This window comes from Microcebus murinus, chromosome 17 (genome assembly GCF_040939455.1).
Source record: "Microcebus murinus isolate Inina chromosome 17, M.murinus_Inina_mat1.0, whole genome shotgun sequence".
NCBI classification, from domain to species: domain Eukaryota; kingdom Metazoa; phylum Chordata; class Mammalia; order Primates; family Cheirogaleidae; genus Microcebus; species Microcebus murinus.
Window position 1 is genome coordinate 18,156,146 of NC_134120.1, and position 8,466 is coordinate 18,164,611.

General features: G+C 36.4%; 1 pseudogene; it reads right to left on the reverse strand.

Moving 5' to 3' along the window:
• Window positions 1-7,202: 7,202 nt before the first annotated feature.
• LOC142861602 (large ribosomal subunit protein eL21 pseudogene) lies at window positions 7,203-7,685 on the reverse strand (annotated as a pseudogene).
• Between the last annotated feature and the right edge of the window lie 781 nt (window positions 7,686-8,466).

Genomic DNA, 8,466 nt, shown 5'->3' on the forward strand with positions numbered 1-8,466 from the left:
TTCAGGTGCAGAATGTCCCACCTGTGATATCATGTCCTCACTCAGAAAGTTTCCAATTCTGGATTTTTGGATTAGGGTTGCACAAACTGTATTGCCACTTACATTTGCATTTCAATGGCTAAAAGAAATCAAATGGCCAAGCCAGATGCCAGTTGGGTGGGGAAGTATAATCACCCCTAGGCAGGTGCTTGAAGTCACACAGCTGCAGATAAAGAAGTTGGGGAAAGACAAAAATTGAACATGAAAACAATCAGTGGTGCCACGTTTCCCAGTATCTACTTCACTGCTTTAGGGGTCCATGTTCCAAATTCCCAAGTATGAAGGGCTGTTGAAGATGAAGAGGTGGCTTCTTGGTTCCGGCCTAGCACTAGTGGTGGCCTGAGGAGTCATAGCACCCTGGTGCTATGACTGGGTGGGTCATTTCCTGTTTCATGCTCTGAGCCCACAGAGCTGATCCAAAGGATGAGAATAGCTCTTAAGTCATTCTCCTTCTGGCCTCCTTTGTTTTTACTTAGATGCCCGGGGGTTAGAAAGACTACATACACACGGCAGTGCTGAGCAGGAAGGACTGGCCTAAGATTCTCCCAGATCTCAGAAGAACAACCAAACTCACGACTGTACTCAGCAGCAAATCGGCACCAAGGACAGTGGCAGCAGTGGTGGGGAGGTGGGTCGGAGGGAGGGTGCTTCTGAGTGCTGACGCTTCTCTCTGACCCCAGTGGGTGCAGTTCCTGTAGATACCCCTCGGTGAGGCAGGAAGAAAAGGAGTAGGAATCCCAGTATTCAGGATAGGCCACAAGGAGACAAAATAAAGGAAATGTTATAGACGTATATTTCTAAAAGGGAGTGCCTGTGTCCACCCATCTTAGGCAGCAGTTCCAGGTGGGCAGAGAACATCTGTGAGCTGGTTCGTGTAATTCTCATACCCTATGCATAGGCACTGCTACAGAGCTGCTTGGTTTGGAGATCAAACACGACTACAGTTTAACTTTATTTCTGTCACCTCTTTGAGGCACATAGTGGTCTTGTTCATTTTCTTTTTGCAGAACATCATGGGCCTTTGAGCTTTCTGAATGGCGGAATTTTATGTCCAACTTTTTCCAGCTAATGACTTGCCTTACTATCTTCATTCTCCTCCCAAATACACATGAATATGTGTGTGTGTCTGTGTGTGAGATATATATGAAAGAAAGATGGAAAGATGTATCTGCCCACACATACATACATAGAGATGAGAGAAGAGAGATTACTATAAACAAGATACTGAACCTGATGCTATTCATCCTCCTACCTCAGTATGTCATTAAATTATATTTATTTGTGCTTTCTCCTCCATTGAAAGCCTTTAGGGAACATGTGAAATATGATGTTGTCAGTCGGTAACAGTTTAAATTGAATGTTATATTTTTATGTAAATTGATATTTACATAACAATAACCTTTTGAGAAGACATAACTATTTTACATTGGTCTTTCATTAATTTTTATGGTATAAATTCCCCATAAGCAACCAATGCTCGTAAAGACAGTGACGCTAGGATTTCTTTGGTCAGTCCTTTTCTATCCTGAAGTCATCAGGGTCTGTATAATCAAGTGCATCTAATATATGAAAACATCCTACTGCTCTTTGCATCTTCCCTTGTCAACCTTCTGATTGAGTGTTTTGCTTGATGTGAATCTGCTTAAAGGATATTTGCCTTTATCCTTTTCTTATTCTTATTGCATCTTTCAGCTTAAGTGTAAAATCTTCTGGTTTTGCCATTTTTATCCCACAGGACATCACTATTTCTCTTTAATCTTTTGTACTTATCTGATCTAGCTTTCCACTGTGCGTGGATTTCCCATTTGGGTTTAAGCTGCTTATAGAATTCTGATTTTGGCTAATTAGATTTAATTCTGAAAGCTGAGAAAGGACTAAATATATCACTTTTTACCCCCCTCTCCCCAGAAAAAAAGTTCTGTCCCAGATGTAGGTGTCTGGAGCCTAAACAAGTGAGGGTCCTGACATCCCAGACATAATCATGTGGTATCATCTTATGGGATACGATACAAGTTGCTGTGCCCCAACCCCTCTTCCTGCCAAATTTCTCCCACCTGCTGCTGGCTGGCTGGCTGCTGCTTGGAATAACTTTATCTGGGAAGTTAAGTTTTTCATTCCACAATTACAAGTATCTTAAAATGCACAGACACATGGAAGAAGGAAAATGATTTAAACTTACTTAAATTTTCCTAGAGTTAAGAAATTTTTTTCTTTCTTTCTTTCTTTTTTTTTTAGAGAAAGTTTCAATACGAGGAAGTTCCTAGGTGCCAAAATGTTTAGAAGATGAAATTTTTCTACTTCACATTTTGTCCAGACATATCTTATCCAGCAAGATCCACACTCATCCAAGGATATGGCCCACATGAGGGTGGCCAGGGTGAAGGGATCCAGATTGCTTTAGAATGTGCTTTGGGGAGCACAAGTCAATCTACAGCCCCCCTCAATCCTCCCATCTACTTCATCTGTTCTAGGAAGGAACTCGAACTCAAACCAAACTCATACTCCAATGTTGGGAGCAACATTGACTAGAACAGGCAGATTATTTTGTACTTGTAGCAATGGCCGTAATTTTTGCTGTAAGCATTTTAAATCATACAGCTCATGAACAAGATGTGGCACAAATTTTGACATTATTTTGAGTGTGCAATTAATTTGTTCTATCTATATGTGCCTGTAGGCATAACTCCTTAGCAAAAGTGAGACCACGCTTTAAATGTTTCAGGAAAGATAGAGTTTGATAGAATCCATCAAAACAAAACTGAGCAAGAAATGACAACCAAAAAAACCAAAGCCATTAAGCTCATCATCTTCTTTATGGTAGAGAAAACTACAACAAAGTCAGAAGTATTTTCAGTATGAGTTTTTACTACTAAATTATTAATTTTAATATTAAATATTAAAATCATTTTATTTCTGAAATGTTTCAAAGCATGCACACACAATTATTTCCAACCTAACCAACTGATAATTCTTTCAAAGCATTATGGTAAAATCATCATTCCGATCATCACCAAAAAGACCCAAGGGAATACATTTAAAAAAAAAAAAAAGCACAAAACCAAAATATCTTAAACTTGAGCTTATAGATTTCCCAGACATTGCAGAAACACCATTCCTGTTTCTGCTCCCAGCCAACTAGTCTCTCTTATGTCTTGATTGTGTCTATTCCTTTCACATCCTTCAACTTGCACTATCATCAATTATTATTCTTGTATATATTATATATATGCAATCCTTCTTTCCTTACAGGCTCCTTTAATTTTATCTACAAACATGCTCTACTATATCAATGTTTGAGACTCAAAGAACAAAATGCTGTTCTTACAATGTGTTTTACAGTAATGTTCCATTGGAGCACCACCTATTTATTCACTTTCTTAAAAAATCAATGATTCGTACACACAGCACAAAATTTAAGCAACATGCGTTCCTTTAAAGCCTATATTTATTCTAATTGTTTTTACTTCATGCTTTATAAATATTTTGTCACTAAGCTTTTTAATTTACTATATTGCTAAAATTCATTGTTGCGTGTCTCTATAGTGCATTTATATCAACTAAAATATAATATTTCACTCTGTAAATATAACGTAGTATATTCATTCCCTCGCCTATTAATGGACATTTGGACTGTTTTCAGATTTTTGCTGTTTGAAGAATACACTAGGTATCTTTGTGCATGTGCAAAAATTGTTCTTGAATAAATGCTAGGAGTGGAGTTGTTCGATCCTAAAAAAATGTAAATGTCCAACTTTAAGAAATAATATCAAACTGTTTTCTAAAGTGGTCTAAACATTTGTACTCACATCAGTGGTAAACAGGCCCTATGGATCTACATCCCCTCCAATACTCAGTATTGTCAGAATTTTATATTATATTTGCCATTAAATGTGATATAAAATGTTATCTAATTAAGGTGTTGATATTGCATTTCCATGATCAATAATGATATTGAACATCTTTTCATTTATTTAAGGGACATGAATGTTTTCTTTTCTATAAAATGCCCACTCATGTCTTTTGGCCATTTCACTATAATATCAACTCTTTGAAATTTATTATTGATTTGTAGGACTTAGTTACAGATACTTCTTACTAAATCCTTACTTGTTGTGTGTATCTTCACCCAATCTGAACTTTTCTGTATATTATCTCTAAGGTATGTTTAATGAACAAAAGTTCTTGACTCTAATTTATGCAAAGTTATTTATATTTTCTTTTATAATCAGTTTTCTGTATTGGTTAAGAAATCTTTCAAGGTATGAGAGATATTTGCCTGTCTTTTTTCTCTTAAGGCTTCCAATTTTAAAATTTTAAATTTGAGTTCTCAATCCATTTGGATCTGGTTTTTATAAGGTACCTTTATGCAAATGAATGACCATTCTTCCAGATCCATTTATTAGACATCCATCCCTACCTTTCTCAGTTTACATCAATCAAGGTTCTAAAGTTCCATTTTTAGGTGTACTCTGGGAATCTATTCTTTTCTATTTGTTCATTTGGGTACACCATTGCTGATAACCATCCTGTCTTATCTGCTATAACTTTGTAATAATCCCTAATATCTGTTCTTGTTCTTCAGGAATGCCATATTTATTTTTGGCTTTTTATTCTTTCATATAAGTTTTACAAAGATTTTATTATTTTTTCTGAAAAGCTATCTTAGAACTTTATTGAAATCACATTGAATCAATGCAGAGAGTATGCCATCTTTGCGGTAACTCTTCCTATAGATAAACATGGTACATTTCTTCATTTGTGTACTTTTCTATTAATATCTGTTAATGAGAATTTACAATTCCTGTAGAAGTCTTGCTCACGTTTTGTTAGATTTATTTTTATATATGTGATACTCACTGACCATATTGAAAACAGGCATCTTGTCTTTAATTAATTTTCTAGTTGCTTGCTGTGTGTTTATAGAAATATAACTGACTTTGTATGAGTTAATCTTGCTAACCTCTCCAATTATTTCTAATAATTTTTAGATTGGGGTTAGCAATCATATTACTACAAATAATTAAAGTTTTGCTTTCTTTTTTCTAATCTTTAAGTATGTCATTTTTTCTTGTTTTATTTCACCGTTAGGGCTTCCAGTAAAATGTTGAATAGAAATAGTGATTGTGGGCATTCTTGTCTCATTAAAAATTATGAACCTTCCATGCATCCTTGGAATAAGCCCCATTTGATCATAATGCATAATTATTTTTATATATTGCTGAATTCTATTTGGTATTATCTTAAAAATATTTTGCATCTAAATTCCCGAAGGCTATTGCTCTGTAATTTATTTTTTGTTTGAACTGTCTTTGTCTGATTTGGGTATCAGGGTAAGACCAGTTTCATAAAGTGAATTGGAAAGTAACTCCTCCTCTTCTAATTTTTGTAAGAGAGTCAATAGAATTCTTGTTAATTCTTCCTTAAACATTTGGTAGAATTCTCCAGTAAAACCATCTGGACCTGGAGATTTCTTTTTGAAGGATTTTTTAATTACAAATTCAATTTCCTTAGTAGTTATAGGGATATTCACATTATCTATCTCATATTGAGTGAGTTATAACAGTTTATGTTTTTCAAAAAAATTGTTCATTTCATCTAAGTTGTTAAATTTGCTTGTGTAGAGTTGTTTATAGTGTCCATTATTATTCTTTTGATGCCTGCAGGGTCTACAATAATATCCCCTGTTTCTATTTCTGATAATGGTAATTTGTGTTTCTCTCTCCCTCTCCCTTTCATATCAATTTTATTGTACTTTTCAAAAAACCAACCCTTTATTTCATTGATTTGCTCTATCATTTTTTTGTTTTCAATTTCATTGATTTTTGTTCTTATCTTTATTACATATTTTCTTCCTTCTTCTTTTGGAGTTATTTTGCTTTTTATTTTCTAGGCAAGTGAGACAGGAGCTTAGATTATTAATTTTAGATTTTTTTCTAATATATGCATTTAGTGCTACAAATTTCCGTATCAGCACTGTTTTAGCTGTACCTCACAAATTTTGATATGTTGTCACTTCATTTTCATTCAGTTCAATGTATTTTTTTATTTCTCCTAAGATGTCTTCTTTGAATCAAAAATTATTTAGAAATCTGTCATTTACTTTACAAGTTTTTACTTCAACAGTTATATTTTTCCTACCTAATACTTCTGCTTAGTTTATTATATATATTTTTTCATATTGCTAATATTTTCTTTACGTCTTTTAGAATTTTTACTGGACTAATTGTAATTTATTTATTTGTCTTTCTAACAGTTCTGCTTCTTATGGAATATGTAACCCAGTGTTTGTTTTTCTTTTGAAATAGTTGTATTCCTCATAAAACCCGTTATTCTGGACTGTGAGCTCATTTCTCTCTGAGAGCATCAGGCAGTGTGTATGGGGAAAGGCCAGAGGTCAGCCTTTGCCAGCGTAATTAGCACAGGGTTTGGGGGCGGGCAGGATGAATGGGACATAGGGTGAAACGTTTTCTATTGGATGCACCAGAAAACCAAAGTTAATCATCCCTCACCCCACAAAACAGCTCTGGTCAGGGTTTTTCTGTTTGCCCCCTTCTTGGGAAAGCTATATTCAGAGACACTCCAATGTTTGTACATCCCCAGATCTGGAGATGGAGGGGAAAGAAAAGGAGTGGAAACATGATTTCTAGTGAATCCACACCTGTTTCTGCAGCACCTCGCAGGCTCAGGATGTCTGTATTGCCCTGGTCTTATATTTGAGGACATCTGGCCCAGAACTCAGAGTCCCTGCAGGCGTAAGGTCAGGCATTATTTGTCCCAAAGCAATGTTGGGAGAAGTAAGAGCAAAACTCCAAAGTTCCATTCCTATGTTACCCTCCCACAGAAGTGCTGAGCTGCCTCCTGTCCCAGATCAAAGTCTCCCTTCTCCTCAAACACACACACACACACACACACACACACACACAACTTCAAAACACCTAGTACTGTAAATACTCCAGGAATTTCTCACAGTTTTCTCCATAATTTGGTATCTCTCTTCTATGGCAATGATTCTCAATCTTGGCTATGTATTATAATCACTTGGGTAGATTTTTTAAAATTCCGAAGCTCAAGCCCCACCCCAGATCAATTAATTTAGAAGCTCTTGGGATTTTTTTTTTTTTTTTAACAATCTAGAGGTTGTTTATTTATTTATTTTACAACCATTATACCCTGAATTCATAGGTAATAGATCCCAGCAGCTCAGGGTCCTTTCCATGGGTTCTCACAAAGTGCGCTTCTATGCGTAGGGTAGGCTGGCCCTTCTGTTGAACCCAGATGTCTTTCTCTTTGGCTTCCTTCTTTTTCTGATCATTTTCCTTCACACATTACAGGATGCTAGCTCGGCTCTTAGAGTGCTTAATATGCTCAATACGTACATTAATTCTCTTGGCAAGAATCTTTCCTTTATCTTGTTTGTTTACAACAATGCCAACAGCATGCCGGGGAACACTGGAGACTCTTCCAGCTTTGCCATGGTAACATTTGTGCAGTATTCCTTTTTGAACAGTGCCCATTCCCTTGATGTCTACAGTATCACCTTTCTTGTAGATTAGCATGTAGGTGGCCAAAGGGACAGCCCCATATTTTCTGAAAGGCTTAGAGAACATACTGCTGGTGCCTCTCCTCTTTCCCTTCATGTTCATCATTTTGACAAATTACTGGAAGATGAGGGTTGCAATTAAAAGCAAAGAACCATTTTTTAAAATTTCTAAAGATATTACAATGTGCAGCCATGGTTGAGAACTACCACTCTAGCTCCTTCAGGTTGATCTTGGAGGTAGGAACCAGCAGTTGGGCTAGTTTATTAGCTTGGTAGAAATGGAACCCCAAAATGACCTCTCCATAGCCAAATACAATAGTTGTTTCTAGCTCTTCAACCTTCCTGGCACAGCCCTTGGCCCACCCTCCTCACATTCTTGCCTCCTTGGGTTGCTGAGACTATAGGCTTCCTTGGCTCTTGTATAATCTTTTGCACTGCTTCTCTCTTTCTTTCTCTTCTCCCACCAAAATCCTAAAGTTGGTTACTTCTCAGTATTCATAATCCATTCATAATCCTCTTTCCCTCCAAGAACTCTGCCAGCAACTACATTCATAAAATCACATCTCCAGCCCTAATCACTCCCACGCATTCTTTCTCTAACACACCTCTCTGTGAACGTCACGTTGCCATCTCAAATTCAATATATCTAAAATGGAACTCAGTAATTTCTGCACAAAACAGCTCCCCATTATGACTTCCTCCAATCATTCCGGCTACCATTTTCAGGGTTATCTTTGGTTCTTTCTTCTGCAGTCCATTTCCAATGTCCAGTTGGACTTTTCTGCGCAACATTGTTTTTACAGACTCATTGCCATTTTTCTAGTGCAGACCCTAACAATTTCCTGTCTAGACTACTGAATCAGCCTCTTGTTCAGTCTCCCTCCCTT